Source organism: Littorina saxatilis, linkage group LG9 (genome assembly GCF_037325665.1).
Source record: "Littorina saxatilis isolate snail1 linkage group LG9, US_GU_Lsax_2.0, whole genome shotgun sequence".
Taxonomy (NCBI): domain Eukaryota; kingdom Metazoa; phylum Mollusca; class Gastropoda; order Littorinimorpha; family Littorinidae; genus Littorina; species Littorina saxatilis.
Genome location: NC_090253.1, coordinates 53,840,670 through 53,858,370, shown reverse-complemented (window position 1 = coordinate 53,858,370; position 17,701 = coordinate 53,840,670). Strand labels below are relative to the sequence as shown.

Here is a 17,701-nt window from a genome sequence, read left to right as displayed (position 1 = left end):
AGGTGTTTCTGTCCATCGATTTTCACTAACATGATCGAGTTTTATCTTTGATTCGGCCAGATGTGACTGAATCCGAGAAGACAGAGGTGCTCGATCATTTGGGTGACTTTCAAAAAGTTCAGGGCATTGTGGTTGAAATACGCATTGGTAGGCTGGATTTGTAGGCATAGCTTTCAGTTTCAACACATAATTTAGGGTGAGTTTCAGGCGTCGCAGCCTCAGAGAGGGTTCTCTGGCCTCAACATATAAGGACTGTACTGGAGACGTCCTGAAAGCTCCCAGACAAAGACGTATACCCTGGTGGTGTATTGTGTCTAATAGCCTTAGGTTGGATTTTGCGGCTCCACCATAGACGACACAACCATAGTCCAACTTGGATCGGATTAAAGCACGGTAAAGTCTGAGTAGGACTGTGCGGTCAGCACCCCAGTCCGTATGAGAAACCACTTTCAATACATCCAGAGCTTTCAGACATGATGTTCTCAGATACTGGATATGTTTAAGGAATGTTAGTCGACGGTCAAAGGTCAGTCCTAGGAATTTAAATTCTTCAACAACCTTGACAGGATTACCATTCAGGACCAGAGAGGGTTCTGGCATGGCTCCCCTTTGTTTGCAAAGATGCATACAGACAGTTTTGCTGGTGGAAAATTTGAAACCGTTCTCTGTTACCCATTTTTGCACCTTGTCGATACATAATTGAAGCTGCCTTTCCACTCTATGTAGGGATTTACCACGCACACAAAGTGCAAAGTCATCAACAAACAAGGATGACTCGGATCCTTTCAGTACTGCCTTTACTATGTTATTGATTTTGATGTTGAACAACATGGGTGATAGAATGCTTCCTTGAGGAACACCCATCTCTTGTTGACAGAACTCTGATAGGTTGGGACCGACCCGTACTGTAAACAATCGATTACTTAAAAATCCTTCCACAAAAACAGGGAGACGTCCACGAAAACCCATTTCATGCAAATCAGCTAAAATACCGTGTTTCCAGGTCGTGTCGTAAGCCTTCTCGAGATCAAAAAATATAGCTAGTACATGTTCAGATCTCGCAAAGGCCTCTCGAACGAAGGTCTCAAAACGTACCAAATGATCAGTGGTGCTGTGTCCCTTTCGGAAGCCACATTGCACATCACTTAAGAGGTTTTGTTTTTCTAGGTACCACACCATCCTAGCGTTGACCAATCTCTCCATGGTTTTACACAGACAGCTGGTCAAGGCTATCGGACGGTAATTGCTGGGGTTTGTATGATCTTTACCTGGTTTTGGAATGGGGACAATCATCGCTTCTTGCCATGAAGGTGGAAAGGATCCACTCTCCCATATGTGGTTAAAAACCTTCAGCAAGACCAGAAGACAACTTTCTGGTAGGTGTGTGAGGAACTGATAATGTATTCCGTCCAGCCCCGTTGCTGAGTTGTTGCACTTTTGTAAGGCTTGTTTGAGTTCAGTTATACTGAACAACTTGTTGTAGTTCTCCTCATTCTGAGATGAGAAGTTTATGGGTTTACGTTCTTGGGTGGCTTTGATTTTTTGAAAATCTGTGCAGTAATTTTCTGTTGATGAGTTTTTTTCCATTGTTGAAGCCAGAACGTTTGCTACTTCATTCTTTTGGGTTATAAGGGATCCATTTACCACAAGGTGGTTAATTGATGCAGATCCTTTTTTCCCTTTGATTTTACGAATAGCATTCCAAACTTTACTTGATGATACCTTAGAGTTTAAGTTTGAGCAAAAAGACCTCCAGGATGTTCTTTTAGAATGTTTTATGACAGTGCGACTCTTAGCGCGAAATCTGAAGAAAGTCAACTTCTTGCTAAGGGTCGGGCATCTGTAGAACCTGTGTAGACTTCTCTTTCGCTCAGATCGGGCTTCTTGGCATTCTTGATTAAACCATGGCACTTTAATGCGGTTGTTTGAAGATGTTTTTGGGATGTACTCAGTGGCAATGTCTTGTAGAGTGTTTGTAAAAATAGATGATGGGTCGTCACTTCCATCAAAGACAGTGTCTTCTGTGAGTTGGACAGAACATTCGGCAGTAAAAGACAGCCAGTTTGCCTTGTTCAGGTTCCATCTCTGGGGGGAAGCTTCTTCCAATCCATCTATTTGAGACATCAAGATAGGGAAATGATCGCTACCACATGTGTCATCATAGACTTTAAATTCAAAGTCTAGAACAAGAGAGGTGTCGCAAATAACTAGATCTAGTATGGACTTGCATCCTGTTGCTGGATGGAGATAGGTTGGTACTCCATCGTTTAAAACGCATAGATTACGATTGTCTAAAAAATCTTCTAGAATTCGTCCTCTCGTACTTAGAGAGTTGCTGCCCCATAAAGGGGAATGAGCGTTAAAATCTCCCATTAAAACAAAGGGAGCTGGGAGCTGATCAATAAGATTTTCAAGATCGTGCTTCGTGTAACATTTTGATGGTGACAGATATACACTGCAGAGAGTGATGGTTTTATCTAATGTCACTCGTGCTGCGACAGCTTGAATGTTTGTACATAGGTTGATCTCACTACAAAGTACACTTTTCTTAATCAAAAGAGCAACTCCCCCAGACGTGTTATTGTCTGAATGGTTTCTAAAAACATTGTATCCAGATACATTAAAATCTTTGTTTGGTTTCAGCATTGTTTCCTGTAATGCTGTAGCAACAGGATGAAATTTGTGTAAAAGTAGACATAATTCTTCATAGTTAGCTTGGACCCCTCTACAATTCCATTGAATAAAATTGGCTATGTTTGTTTAGTTTTAAGAATTTTCTGCCTCCATACCCTCTTCGTCGGATAAACTCCCAAAATGATTGTATAGTGTGATGGGATTTTTCTCCATTTTTGGGGTGCGAGGCGATCTTTGGGGCAGAGTAACTTTTCCCTTGTCCGGAGGTGTTCGTGGTGTGGATTGAGTGAGGTCCACTACCTCCACAACCTCGACGGCCCCCTTCCTGTGAGTTGCCCTGTGAACGGGCTTCTGGGTTGGGGTGGTGAAGCGAACCTCACCAGGAGACCCCATAGGGTCCTCAATTGGGGTGGTGAAGCGAACCTCACCAGGAGCCCCCACAGGGTCTCCAGTTGGGGCGGTGAAGCAAACCTCACCAGGAGACCCCATAGAGTCTCCAGTGGGGATAGCCCCACCTGTGCTTTCATCTGTCTGTGTACAAATACTTTTGTTTCTTGTGGGCTCTGTCCTTTTCAACATAGACGGGCCTGCCTGGACACCCACAGACCTATATGAAATACTGGTCTGGGTGGGTGTTGACTTTGTTGCAGGTCTTTGACTGACTGCTGCCGCAAAACTTTTCTGGAAGGAAAAAACATTCGTTTTTTCAACCTCCTTCCTGGCGTCTGAGAAAGACATCTTTTTCTCCGTTTTTGTTTTTTGAATGGCCTGTTCAAACTTGTATTTTGGACATTCTCTGGAGGACGGGGAATGGTTTCCCTTACAGTTTGTGCAGGTGGGTGGTGATGTGCAGGGACCTTCGTGAGGATCTCCGCCACACCTCTCGCACACTGCCTTCTGTTTACATCCAGCCTTTGAATGTCCAAATCTTTGGCATTGGAAACATCTCATTGGTGATGGAATATACAGAGTCACTCTTATTAGAACAAATCCCACTTTGATTTTCTCAGGGATGGTTGGGGTACAAAAAGTGACGAAAAGGGTGTTGGTGGGTACTCTGATATCGCCCTTCCTGATCAACACCCGGTACACATCAATGACACCTTGATCCTTTAGACCTTCTTTTATTTCAGCCTCACTGAGGCCCTCCAGCTCTCGGCATCGGATGACTCCTTTGCTGGTGTTCAGGCCTCTGTGAGGACTGACCTTGACCGGTCTATCAACAAATTTCTGACCATTCAGACGGAGAAGACCATCTGATGCCTTTTTTGAAGGACATTCAATCAGTAGAGAACCATTACGAAGTCTCTTAATGTTGTCTATCGTTGATGATACTCCTGCAATAACCTTCTGTATCGCAAAAGGCGAAAGTTTGGAGATGGGCTGTGCCTCATCTGCTGTCTCAACAACAATGAAACGGGGCCAGGCCTCGCTGATGTTGTTCTTTGTTGCTCTGACTCGGACTTCATCGTCAGAGTCAGAGTCAACACAGTATCTTCGTTTGTTTCCGTTTCGGGTGCTTGAAAAAAAAGAAGAAAAAGAAGAGGTGGCCATGTTTGGGGCCTTTATCTTCGTCGCATCTGATCCCCACCCACCACGGAGCCCAACAAGGGGACGCTTAGGTGGAGCGGTTATCCAACTCCAGAGCGCCAAGGATACAGATGGATATACGCAGCGATAAGAGGAAACATATGGTATCTATCTGTAATAGGAGATTTAACTCTTTCCAAGCGGAAACGGGTTAGGTAACAACTTGGCATAATGTTCGTCAACTCTTTCCAAGCGGAAACGGATTAGGTAACAACTTGGCATAGTGTTTGTCCCGACTACCGCCGCCCCCTCCTACCGCCGCTTGCTCCTTTAGCCAAAGGTCCGATGCAATATGCTGAAGACATATACCCAGACTTGACCAGCCGATTGATTGAAGCGGGTAAGCCTTTTTCAACCTCCTGTCTTAGATAAAGACTGGGCCAAAATGATGTGTTGGCGCTACAAAGTCGCAACTAAGTAAACCCCTCAATCATCAGGTCACCAGCCCAAACCGGTACAGGTCGCAGCGCACGGCAAACACGCTGGGTCTTAAGAAGACCACATAGAAATAAGGATGTGGAAAAGAAGACTTTTGGGAAGTGAAATAAAGGTGACGGATCCAGTCAGGTAGAAATAAGACAAGAAGGGAATCAGAAAACTGCAGGGAATAGTAGGGAGAGTTTTTTGGAGGGAAATATAGGTGAAAGGACTGGTAAGGCAGAAATAAGACAAAAGAAGAGAAGTGAAGGGGTGGGGTAGCTTGGTTGAAACACTCCCGCCGCGTGAAGGCGACCCCATGGGAGCATTTGTTCCAGGGGCTTGCAATGTAGTACAATATATTACCTTACTGGGAGAATGCAAGTTTCCAGTACAAAGGACTTAACATTTCTTACATACTGCTTGACTCAAATCTTTACAAAAATTGACTATATTCTATCAGGGCCTAGCATTGGAAAAAGCGAGTTCAGCTTACAAAAGTGAGGGTTCGGGGGGCTTTGAAGATTTTTTTGAGATTTCTTACTTAAAATGACCCCCCCCCCCCCCCCAAAAAGAAGATTGAGCAACTAAATTATGCCTTCACCAACAAGCAAAACACAGGCATAAAACAAGAAAACTGACAATATTTGGCCTAAAAGTGCCATTCCCACTTCCAGGAATACCTGGATTCTTTGTCACTGAATAGCTGACCACGTTCAACAATGTCGCTTCGAGACATTATTTCAAGTCTAGAGCCACAAAACACCAGCACAAAGCATGCTCGCGCGATGCCAGAGGAAGTGCGTGCTCAAGCAAAACTGTCAAACCAATTGAGAATTGAACCGAACGGCGCACAAAACAAAAGCTGGGACTGTTTGGTTTTACCGTTTGGGAATAACAGGTTTTTGCATTTCGGCGTACACCAAATCGAGTTCCGCGGACTGGAGATGTTATTTCGGCGTAAAGTAAGCCGAACGGCTTACAATGCTGGGCCCTGTTCTATACAAGAAACACTTAACAAGGATAAAAGGAGAAACAAAATCCGTTAGTCGCCTTTTACGACACGCTGGGGAGCATCGGGTAAATTCTTTCTCGTCCCAACCAATATTGGACTCCCCTAACCCGCGGGGGGTAGAAGATGATTCTATTTTACAGTGGTGGGATAGCCTCAAAGAAGATTTTAAAGTAATAGCCAGGGAACATAGCAAGTGGATTCAGAAGAATAAATGTCGAGAATATAAAGCTTTAACTGAACAGTATTTAGTAGCCGAAAAATGTGGCAAACAAAACCAAATGCAAAGAATAAAACATAAACTTAAAGAAATGGATTCAGCTTCTCTTACCCCAGATTCGTTCTCGGGCCTACCTTTTAGACCATAGGGAACAACCATCAAGATATTTCTTCAAAAAAGAATTAGCCCAGGGTAAAAAGAAAACGATTGAGCAGATTACAGACAAAGAAGGTAATTTATGCACTAGTAAAGATCAGATAAAACAGTCTTTTAGTGATTTTTGGCTCACGTAAGTGTAGCCTATGCGATGGTAAACTTTGTCTGTCTGTGCGTGCGTGCGTGCGTATGTATGTATGTATGTGTGTATGTCTGTGGTAGAAACTTTAACATTTTTGGCTAAACACCGAAATACTCATTTCACGTGGTTAATTTTCAAGCACCATCTTCAAATTATTGAAGCAATGATCAACATTGTGTCGGCATGTGTGTAGTTAAAGCGTGTATCCAAAGAAAACGGGTGGTGGGGGGTTTTGAAGGGGTACAAGCAGTTGACTGATTTGTGTCGTGTTTGGCATGTAGACGGCAGGTCAGGTGTCAAGATCAGGTCAGGGGTCGCGCGAAGGATTGTGGTCCAGTTCTCACCTCGCCGATTCGCCGGGGAAGACGATTTCATGTTGTTCGGTTTCTAAGCTCCAGAAAAGTAAATAAAGAAGATACCAAAGGGAGATTTCCTATAATTTGATCTGCACAGCGTGTTTCCAATGTCCACGCGAGGAAGAGCTGTCGAAAGCGCGGCAGTCAGTGTCGATCTTGCAGCCGTATCCCGGTAAGTTCAGAGACAGATCTAGTGTCTCCCACTCTGATAACGTGTCACCTACTGTTAATCCGTTTTGTTTTAATTTCTTTTTATTTCAGCAGACACGGATGTCAAACACAGTGCTAGGCAGTCACCTCTAGTGAAATGAGTTGATCTAAAGTGCCTGTAATGTTTGGATGTCTTTGCTCGTGGTTCGATTTATGTGAATTTCAAGACTTGCAGTAGAGTCTCAAGTTAAGTTTACTCTGCCCGAAAAAAACTGTCCACCATTTACTTGAACATGCAGATATAAGGAAACGGAATGAATCTGTTCTCAAAGTCAAAATGATCACGATTTTTTCCTCAGATTCAAAACATGCACTGTCATGGTTTTGTCTGTACAATTTAGTAAGTCTTAAGTACTTTGCAACAACTTCCTTGAACGTGAAAGACAGTTTTTGAATGCTAGATCTGTATCGCGTTTCATTCCAGACTCGATCCTCTCTTTGATTGTAGATCTACTGTTTGCTGTTTACGCACTATCATATGATTCGCTATGTAACGTTTGGTAAGCTTACCTTGCCACAGCTTTCTTGTCTTTGTTGGCATTTCTGGCTGTGTTGACCGTCAGAATTATTTTAAGAACCAGGCTGCTGCAGTCGACATGTTTCGCATATTGTAGGGTTACCATGCTGCATAGGTAAAGTGGCTTGTATAACCTGACTATTCTGTTTCAAAACACTGTTTATATTTGTGTAGGTTGTAGTCATCATAACTAATCGCATTTTGCCATTTGTTTCAGAAAGGAGGTTAACCTACAACAAGATCGACGCTATGTCAGATATATGTCTCAGCCACATGAAGACTTCCGAATTTAGATCTACTCGGCATGGTGACAAGTCTTGATGAAAAGTATAGGACTGAGGACAGCAGTGGAAAAAGTGCCCACATGGCAGGTACCTAACCTATTACCCTAGTCATTTTATCTGTTTGCCTTCTTTTGAAAATTATACATGGAGTTGATATGATGCGTTAGTTTTAACTGTGTGTGTGTGTGTGTGTGTGTGTGTGTGTGTGTGTGTGTGTGTGTGTGTGTGTGTGTGTGTGTGTGTGTGTTGTGTGTGTGTGTGTGTTACGGAGTGAGTGAGTTTGTGTTATGTTACTGTTTGTTGATTTCTTACGGGAGCCTTGAAGGCTTCGCCTCTTGTTTTGTCTAAGCTGTGGTATGTCATCACACCCACTCATGCCAAAACAAGACAACTTGAACATGCATTAAATTTGCTTCTATTTACCCTTAATCAATGGAAATGTAAAAACATTACATGTTCTAATTTTCTAAAATGGTTCCAACAAATGTCACCTATTGACTAATTTTACTTATTGAGTGTGACCCCACAAAACCACGTTCAGTCATTACACGTAATGCCCGTATGAAACAGACATTACAAGTAATGACTAACATTTTCAGTTTGTTTGTTTGTTTGCTTAACGCCCAGCCGACCACGAAGGGCCATATCAGGGCGGTAACATTTTCAGTTTGTTTGTTTGCTTAACGCCCAGCCGACCACGAAGGGCCATATCAGGGCGGTAACATTTTCAGTTTGTTTGTTTGTTTGCTTAACGCCCAGCCGACCACGAAGCTCCCATGGGGTCGCCTTCACGCGGCGGGAGTGTTTCCACAGAGCTACCCCACCCCTTTACTTCTCTTCTTTTGTCTTTTTTCTGCCTTACCAGTCCTTTCACCTATATTTTCTTCCAAGAAAACTTTCCCTACTATTCCCTGCAGATTTCCAATTCTTTTCTTGTTGTCTTATTTCTATCTGACTGGATCCATCACCTTTATTTCACTTACCAAAAGTCTTCTTTTCAACATCCTTATTTCTCTGCACCCCGCATGTCGTAAGAGGCGACTAACGGATTATGTTTCTCCTTTTACCCTTGTTTAGTGGTTCTTGTATAGAATATAGTCAATGTTTGTAAAGATTTTAGTCAAGCAGTATGTAAGAAATGTTTAGTCCTTTGTACTGGAAACTTGCATTCTCCCAGTAAGGTCATATATTGTACTGCGTTGCAAGCCCCTGGAGCAATTTTTTGATTAGTGCTTTTGTGAACAAGAAACACTTAACAAGTGGCTCTATCCCATCTCCCCCCTTTCCCCTATCCCATCTCCCCCCTTTCCCTCGTCGCGATATAACCTTCGTGGTTGAAAACGACGTTAAACACCAAAGAAAGAAAGAAAGCCGACCACGAAGGGCCATATCGGGGCGGTAACATTTTCAGTTTGGTTGTTTGCTTAACGCCCAGTCGACCACAAAGGGCCATATCAGGGCGGTAACATTTTCAGTTTGTTTGTTTGTTTGCTTAACGCCCAGCCGACCACGAAGGGCCATATCAGGGCGGTAACATTTTCAGTTTGTTTGTTTGTTTGCTTAACGCCCAGCCGACCACGAAGGGCCATATCAGGGCGGTAACATTTTCAGTTTGTTTGTTTGTTTGCTTAACGCCCAGCTGACCACGAAGGGCCATATCGAGGCGGTAACATTTTCAGTTTGTTTGTTTGTTTGCTTTACGCCCAGCCGACCACGAAGGGCCATATCAGGCCGGTAACATTTTCAGTTTGTTTGTTTGTTTGCTTAACGCCCAGCTGACCACGAAGGGCCATATCGGGGCGGTAACATTTTCAGTTTGTTTGTTTGTTTGCTTAACGCCCAGCCGACCACGAAGGGCCATATCAGGCCGGTAACATTTTCAGTCATTACAGGTAACGACTGATTTCACTTATTGACTGACATACAAACATGTTTACAAACAGGCCCAGCAGAATTAATGATGAAAGGACTGCGCGTCAAGAGTTTTGCAGCAGTATGTACTGCCCCCTCTTTGCTTGTCATGCCGATTACTGGCTGTGAAGAACTGAACACCAGGCCACTCGCTGCTACAGCATATAGTTGTTTAACTGTTTTTAAAAGTCCCTTCAACCAATAAGGTTATGCAGGACCAAAGCAAGTTTGTTTCTCTTTCCAGTTCACTCGGCAGTCTCCGTGTTTGAAACTAAGTAGGTTCAGGCCTTTACTTTTAAAACGAAGCAGGTTTCAAGATGTGGCTTTTCTTATTTGCTACTTCAAATTCTATCAAAATCTTGATCTCTTAAAAACAAATTGTTTCTTGTGTGATCCAAACCCTTCTCAGAATGTACACAGTAGCCTTTGTCACAAAGACATTTCACGTATCTAAACTGCAACTAGGACGTGTTCAATGGTTCAAAGTCGATCTTACATTGCTGCCCTAATGCTTCATCACCGCCGGGAAGGGGGCTTACTTTTAAATAACAACGTTGAGTGGGACGAAATGGACCTGCAGGATAAAGGAATGGGGGGATGGGTGTGCAATTGGTGGGTTGAAAATGTAGCTTTGTCAAGTATGGAAGGGCAGCGTCCCTGTTTGTAAGTGTCTGCAACTTTCATGGCACTTGATTTTTGAGTCCGAAGGGGTTATCGCTTCTCGGCCTTTTGGCTAAGATCAAAGTGTAGAATCTGTTCTCCACCGGATGCCGCTGTTCCAGACCTGCCTGCAGCGTTCGCTGACCTTTCTTGACCAAGCTGCCTGCTGACCAGACTTTGCCTGCTGGACTGCCCACCCTGCCCTAGCCTGCTCCTGCTTGCCCCAGCCTGCTTTAGCCTGCTCCTGCTTGCCCCAGCCTGCTTTAGCCTGCTCCTGCTTGCCCCGGCCTGCTCCAGCCTGCTCTGGCCTGCGCCTGCCTTCAGCCTCCTCCAAGCCTTCTCCAGCCATGGCCAAGACCGCCTACCGCTCCAGAGGGATTCTAGACCTGACCTCCACTACAGGATCCAAGGACGAAGAACAGACCCCCCGCTCTTCGTACGCGGATCGCCTTCGGGGAGCCCAAGCCCCAACGACTAGCCAGCCGTCCCTCTTTCCTCCATCCTCTGTTGGTGTATGGAAGATAAAACTGCGGGAAGGGGACAGAGACGACAAAGTCGAGCAATGCTCCGTGAAGCTCCACCTAACGGGCCGGAATGCATCAGGACTCGGCATAGCAAAACGAGACGTCTACTCTCTGTGGAGAGGAGAAGATCCGAGGGAGGTCAACCTGACCTTCAAGTCTGAGGCAGCACTGGATATGTGTCTACTGGAAGACACCCTGGACCTCCCCAACAACGTCTCTGGGACTTTCTCCCCGGCCTCTGGGAGCGTAGTCGACCTACGTATTCATTGGGTGCCGGAAGACATCAGAGACCAAGTGTTTGTCCGACATTTTCAGGAACTGGGAAAGATTCGAGGTGTCCGCACCTTTGAGAGTGAAAGAGGCCTCAGGACGGGGGTGAGGAACCTGCGTCTGGAGATCCCGAAGCAGAGACAGCACGAGATCCCCCACCTCATCTCCCTGGAAAACGAGGGTATCCAGTTCCTGGTGACCGTGCGAGGGAGGGCACCTCAGTGCTTAGGCTGCGGCCAGGTCGGCCACACCCGTACCTTCTGCCCAAAGACCACCAGAGGACAACAGCAGATCCAGCGCTAGAAAGTCCAACAAAAGGTGGCGTCGAAGTTGACCTCCCTGGGAGAGGTTTCCAGGCCAAGGACTTTGCAGCCCAACGCACCATCCCATGAAGGGGCTGCTGCCGGCCGTTCCGAGACCACCACCCCTCAGCCAGGGACCGTCGCCGACCAGCCGGGGACAGCCTCCAACCAGCCTGAGGCTGCTGCCAAGCAGTCCAGGAACAATGATGAACCTCCCACGATCGATACCAACCAGTCTAAGGCCGACACCAGCTTTCTTTATTTGGTGTTTAACGTCGTTTTCAACCACGAAGGTTATATCGCGACGGGGAAAGGGGGGAGATGGGATAGAGCCACTTGTCAATTGTTTCTTGTTCACAAAAGCACTAATCAAAAATTTGCTCCAGGGGCTTGCAACGTAGTACAATATATTACCTTACTGGGAGAATGCAAGTTTCCAGTACAAAGGACTTAACATTTCTTACATACTGCTGACAGCAGCTGCCCCGACGCCCCAGCCAGCATGGAAGAAGCCGCCAGACCACACAGGGAGACCCAGAGAGTGTCTGGGACCCCTTGTCCTCCCAGGACACCATCCTCCAAGACAGCCAGCCCCTCGTCACCCAGACGTCGCAGGACGACCTGGACCTCCACACAAGAGATGATGACCGAGGATTCCCTGCCCTGCGGACAGACAGCCTCCAGAGAGGACACCCAGCTGTCTGAGGCCAGGCATCTGGGCCTGTCCCAGATGCTGATTCCACAGCCCCGACGACCCCCACCCCGCATTGAAGATGGGAAGAGAAAGAGCGAGCCCTCCCCCGACCTATCGAAGAGGCGATGTGTCCTTGTCGATGGGATGGACCTAGAAGAACATTGAACTCTACCAGACACCCCTTTTTTCTGTATGGATCCCCCGCCCGTGAGTAAAAGTCATGTATGTTGTTAAAATCCTTTTTGTGTTTACAATGATAATTGGTTCCCTAAACTGTAACGGTCTCAAAGACCAAAACAAAGTAAACCTGTTAAAACTCCTATTAATAAAGAAAAGCTTGATGGTTTTTTTTATGCAAGAAACACATGTCGACTCATTAAAATTAGGGCGTAGAATAGCCAACCAAATTGAAGGAAAGGTTTTTTGGCCTTCAGGACAGCCCCGTGGAAGAGGTTTTGCTATTTTTATAACTAAAACAGCTAACGTAAGCGCCCAGCATTTTGTTTGCGATCCTGTTGGGCGCTTCATTTTGTTAGATGTCCAAATTAACGACAGACCAGTGAGATCTTTTAACGTTTACGCACCAAATGTACCAGCTGAGCGGAAACAGTTTTTTAAAGATGTCTATAGTTACCTCGTAACCTCGCTCAAAGCAAGCTGAATGCGGTCTTGGAAAAATCCTGAAACGCTACACACTGATAGCAGAGTCGCCGAGACGAGCCAGATCATCAAAGTCAGCACACGTTGCTGCCTGCTCACATGAAAGAAAAGGTGAAAACAAAGGAGAGGAAAAACAAAGTAAACAGTGTTATATTTCTTTAAACACACACACAAAAAACGTGTCTTTTGCCGTGGAACATCGTATCTAGACAGTGTATTTTCCCGGGGAACATCGTATCTAGACAGTGTCTTTTCCCGTGGAACATCGTATCTAGACAGTGTCTTTTCCCGTGGAACATCGTATCTAGACAGTGTCTTTTCCCGTGGAACATCGTATCTAGACAGTGTCTTTTCCCGTGGAACATCGTATCTTGACGTGCCCGTGGCAAAGAAGAAGGCACGAGACATGGGCTGCAAACTTTCTGCAAAAGCGTTCAAGCATGACGAGGTGTGTCCGGTGAGCTATACCTCAAAGAACGTGACCTTGACGGACAAAGTCATGGCCACCAACGGAGTAATCCCAAAACCGGAAGTGAAAGCAAGGGAAATAACTCCCGTGAAGCTGGACGAAAGCAAACCGACCAATAACAACAATCCGCTGCTCACCCAGGTAAGCAGGTTACGTTCTGTTTGTTGGACGCTCTCTTTCTGTTTGTGTTTTGGTGTGTATGTGTGTTTGCATTTCTCTATGTTTATTGGATTGTCTGTCTGTTTGCACGTAGACAACACACACACACACACACACACACACACACACACACACACACACACACACACACACACACACGTACACACGTACACACACACACACACACACACACATTCACCTTGTAGTGGGAACAGTTGCCACTAAATTCCACAGAATTTCGTAACATCATTTGTGTATACATGTAAAATGCCAAAAACTAGGAATGGTATCAGAATAAAAAGACAGCATATCATGATGTCGCATTTAAACTATTTTTATAAATAAAACAGCTAACGTAAGCGCCCAGCATTTTGTTTGCGATCCTGTTGGGCGCTTCATTCTGTTAGATGTCCAAATTAACGATAGACCAGTGAGATTTTTTAACGTTTACGCACCAAATGTACCAGCTGAGCGGAAACAGTTTTTTAAAGATGTCTATAGTTACCTCGTAACCCCTTAAATTATTGTGTAAGGAGGAGATTTCAATTGTATTTCTGATCCAGATTTAGATAAAAATAGGTGGGAACATTAGCAGGGGAAGAGAAGGCTGGGTAGTTTGTTTGCTTAACGCCCAGCCGACCACGAAGGGCCATATCAGGGCGGAAGGCTGGGTAGAACTATCTACCATGCTGACAGATTTCGACCTAAAAGATGCGTTTAGACATAAATGTCCTAACCAGGTAGCAGTCACGTGGCGTAATAACCAAGTTAGTTGCCGTCTAGACAGGATGTATGTGCCAACTTGTCAGTTGGACGTAATTAAATCTGCTAAACACGTAATAAATTCTATTTCCGACCATGATCTGGTTTTGGTCACACTGTCTACATGGACAGGGGTTGACACCGGAAAAGGGTATTGGAAATTTAACAGTACTCTTTTACATTATGTCGATTTTTGTGGCAAGATAAAAACAGTTTTAGCTATGGCCAGTGAAGAAGTACCAGAAGATGATTTCTTTCTTTCTTTATTTGGTGTTTAACGTCGTTTTCAACCACGAAGGTTATATCGCGACGGGGGAAGGGGGGAGATGGGATAGAGCCACTTGTCAATTGTTTCTTGTTCACAAAAGCACTAATCAAAAATTTGTTCCAGGGGCTTGCAATGTAGTACAATATATTACCTTACTGGGAGAATGCAAGTTTCCAGTACAAAGGACTTAACATTTCTTACATACTGCTTGACTCAAATCTTTACAAAAATTGACTATTCTATCAGGGCCTAGCATTGGAAAAAGCGAGTTCAGCTTACAAAAGTGGGGGTTCGGGGGGCTTTGAAGATTTTTTGAGATTTCTTACCTAAAATGACCCCCCCCCCCCCCCCCCCCCAAAGAAGATTGAGCAACTAAATTATGCCTTCACCAACAAGTAAAACACAGGCATAAAACAAGAAAACTGACAATATTTGGCCTAAAAGTGCCATTCCCACTTCCAGGAATACCTGGATTCTTTGTCACTGAATGGCTGACCACGTTCAACAATGTCGCTTCGAGACATTATTTCAAGTCTAGAGCCACAAAACACCAGCACAAAGCATGCTCGCGCGATGCCAGAGGAAGTGCGTGCTCCAGCAAAACTGTCAAACCAATTGAGAATTGAACCGAACGGCGCACAAAACAAAAGCTGGGACTGTTTGGTTTTACCGTTTGGGAATAACAGGTTTTTGCATTTCGGCGTACACCAAATCGAGTTCCGCGGACTGGAGATGTTATTTCGGCGTAAAGTAAGCCGAACGGCTTACAATGCTGGGCCCTGTTCTATACAAGAAACACTTAACAAGGATAAAAGGAGAAACAAAATCCGTTAGTCGCCTCTTACGACACGCTGGGGAGCATCGGGTAAATTCTTTCTCGTCCCAACCAATATTGGACTCCCCTAACCCGCGGGGGGTAGAAGATGATTCTATTTTACAGTGGTGGGATAGCCTCAAAGAAGATTTTAAAGTAATAGCCCGGGAACATAGCAAGTGGATTCAGAAGAATAAATGTCGAGAATATAAAGCTTTAACTGAACAGTATTTAGTAGCCGAAAAATGTGGCAAACAAAACCAAATGCAAAGAATAAAACATAAACTTAAAGAAATGGATTTAGCTTCTCTTACAGGATCCCAGATTCGTTCTCGGGCCTACCTTTTAGACCATAGGGAACAACCATCAAGATATTTCTTCAAAAAAGAATTAGCCCAGGGTAAAAAGAAAACGATTGAGCAGATTACAGACAAAGAAGGTAATTTATGCACTAGTAAAGATCAGATAAAACAGTCTTTTAGTGATTTTTATTAATCTTTATACACCAAAGAGCCTATTAACCCAGATGTTGCAAAGGAATTTTTGACAGACTTTCCCAAAGTAACTCTTCCCGAATCTGAACACCTAGGGTCAGAGGTCACAATACAAGAAAGTAAAAATGCACTCAGCCAAATGGAAAGTAACAAGTCACCACGACAAGATGGACTGACCAAAGAGTTTTACGCTTGTTTTTACTCAGAGTTAGCCCCTATCCTCGTGAAAGTGTTCAATGCCATGTTTAACCTGAGAACTCTGTGTGAATCCCAGAAAATGTCTTGTATACATGTAACATTATTGTGTAAGGACGAGGCACACCCTGAGTTGTGCAAAAACTACCGTCCCATTTCATTATTAAATGTTGATTACAAGATTTTAACTAAACTGCTGTGCAACCGCCTCCGCCCTCATTTAGCAGATATTGTACATCCAGACCAAACGTGTTCGGTGCCAGGTCGCTCTACAATTGATAGCTGTCACCTCATCCGAGATAATATTGATTTTTGTAATGCTAGAAATGGTTATGGTATGCTGTTGTCAGTTGACCAGGAAAAAGCTTTTGACAGGGTCGACCACAGTTATCTTCTTCGTGTGTTGAAGAATTTTGGTTTAGGTGACAATTTTGTTCGCTGGCTTGATATTTTGTATACATTATAGTGACATAAGAAGTAGTGTTATTGTAAATCAACATATTTCCCCTTCTTTTCGTGTTCAGCGTTCAGTCGGTCAGGGTTGTCCACTGTCCCCTCTTCTGTACGTCCTGTGCCTTGAGCCAGTTTTAAATAAGATCAGGAAAGATCCGTCTGCATCAGGATTTTATGTCCCAGGCAGTTCGGAAGAATGTAAACTTTCTGCTTTCGCAGATGACAGTACAGTTTTTCTACGCGATGATAACTCTGCTCGTGTAGTATTGAGTTGGTTCACTAAGTTCGGACAGGCGTCCGGGGCAAAACTAAACCACAAAACTGAATGTATGTATTTAGGGCGATGGAGAAACCGTAAAGACTCTCCTTAGGTCTCGATTTTTTTACTATTCCAGACATGGCAGTGCATGAGGTAGGTAAGGCGCTAGAAGGCCTTGAGAATATAAAGTCCATGGGTCCTGACAAGATTCCTCCTTACTTGGCCAATTTAGCTCTACCATATATTGTGGAGTCACTCACCTATGGCTATGCGTATAATCTCTGCATAAAGCAAAATACTGTGCCTAGTTTATTAAAGAGAGCAAAAGTAATTCCACTCCATAAAGGCGGAAATTTATCCGACCCAAATAATTTTAGATCCATTTCCTTATTACCCATTTTATCCAAACCATTGGAAAAACATTCACAAGCATTTGCTCGCGTACATAGAAAGCAGAAACCTTTTCCTTCAATTTCAATCTGGTTTTCGAACACATCACTCTTGTCACAGCGCCCTTACCACGCTATGCGACACCTGGTTGTCTGCAACAAACCGATCTGAAATCAGTGGTGCTGTGTTTCTCGACTTTAAAACAGCGTTTGATCTTGTTGATCATTCAATTTTATTGAAGAAATTACAGTTGTATATCAGAAAAAGTTCACTGTGTAACTTTTGTGCTTCCTATTTACAGGACAGATCTCAATATGGAGGTCTCCCTATTGACGTCATCACTTCGTGCGCACCGGGGTTTGGAGGGCAAGAGGTCACCGCGCCGCTTAGCGAAAACATGGAAGCGTGGTGCCGATCGCGAAGTTTCGCTGCGGCGATTCCGTATTTGCGGCGACGATTTGGTTAAATTTCATTCAAGATGGTGAATACTTGTTGCATAATGTTTCCTTTTTATCCGACACCTGAAAGACAGTATTAATTTGATTTGATGGGGTTGTTATGTACAACTAGAAACACATTTTTCATTGTCTGCGATGTTCTGCCTAGCATGTGTGTACAGTTTTATGCAATTCGACTGAAATATGTGATTGAAAGAAAAAAAATGCAACACTATTCACTTTTGATCTCAAGCCTGAATCTTTTTTTTTTAATTGGACCAATGTGCAGTTTTATGTTATTTTTGTATTTGACTGGTATCTACCTGATTTGAAACTGTTTACAGTGATGCTAAACCTGAACAGAACTGTGTACAGTTACTTTTATGTTTTTTGACAAGTGTGTGATTTTAAACAAAAACAACACTGTTTATGTGGATGCCAA

At 44.1% G+C, this 17,701-nt stretch overlaps 1 protein-coding gene and 1 pseudogene across 2 annotated transcripts in view; one reads left to right on the top strand and one right to left on the bottom strand.

Moving 5' to 3' along the window:
* Positions 1–17,701, bottom strand: part of LOC138976489 (transcription intermediary factor 1-beta-like) — a 433,321-nt gene that overhangs the window by 31,263 nt on the left and 384,357 nt on the right. The gene's annotated exons all lie outside the window — the stretch shown is intronic.
* On the top strand, positions 10,163–10,259 carry LOC138977670 (U2 spliceosomal RNA; annotated as a pseudogene).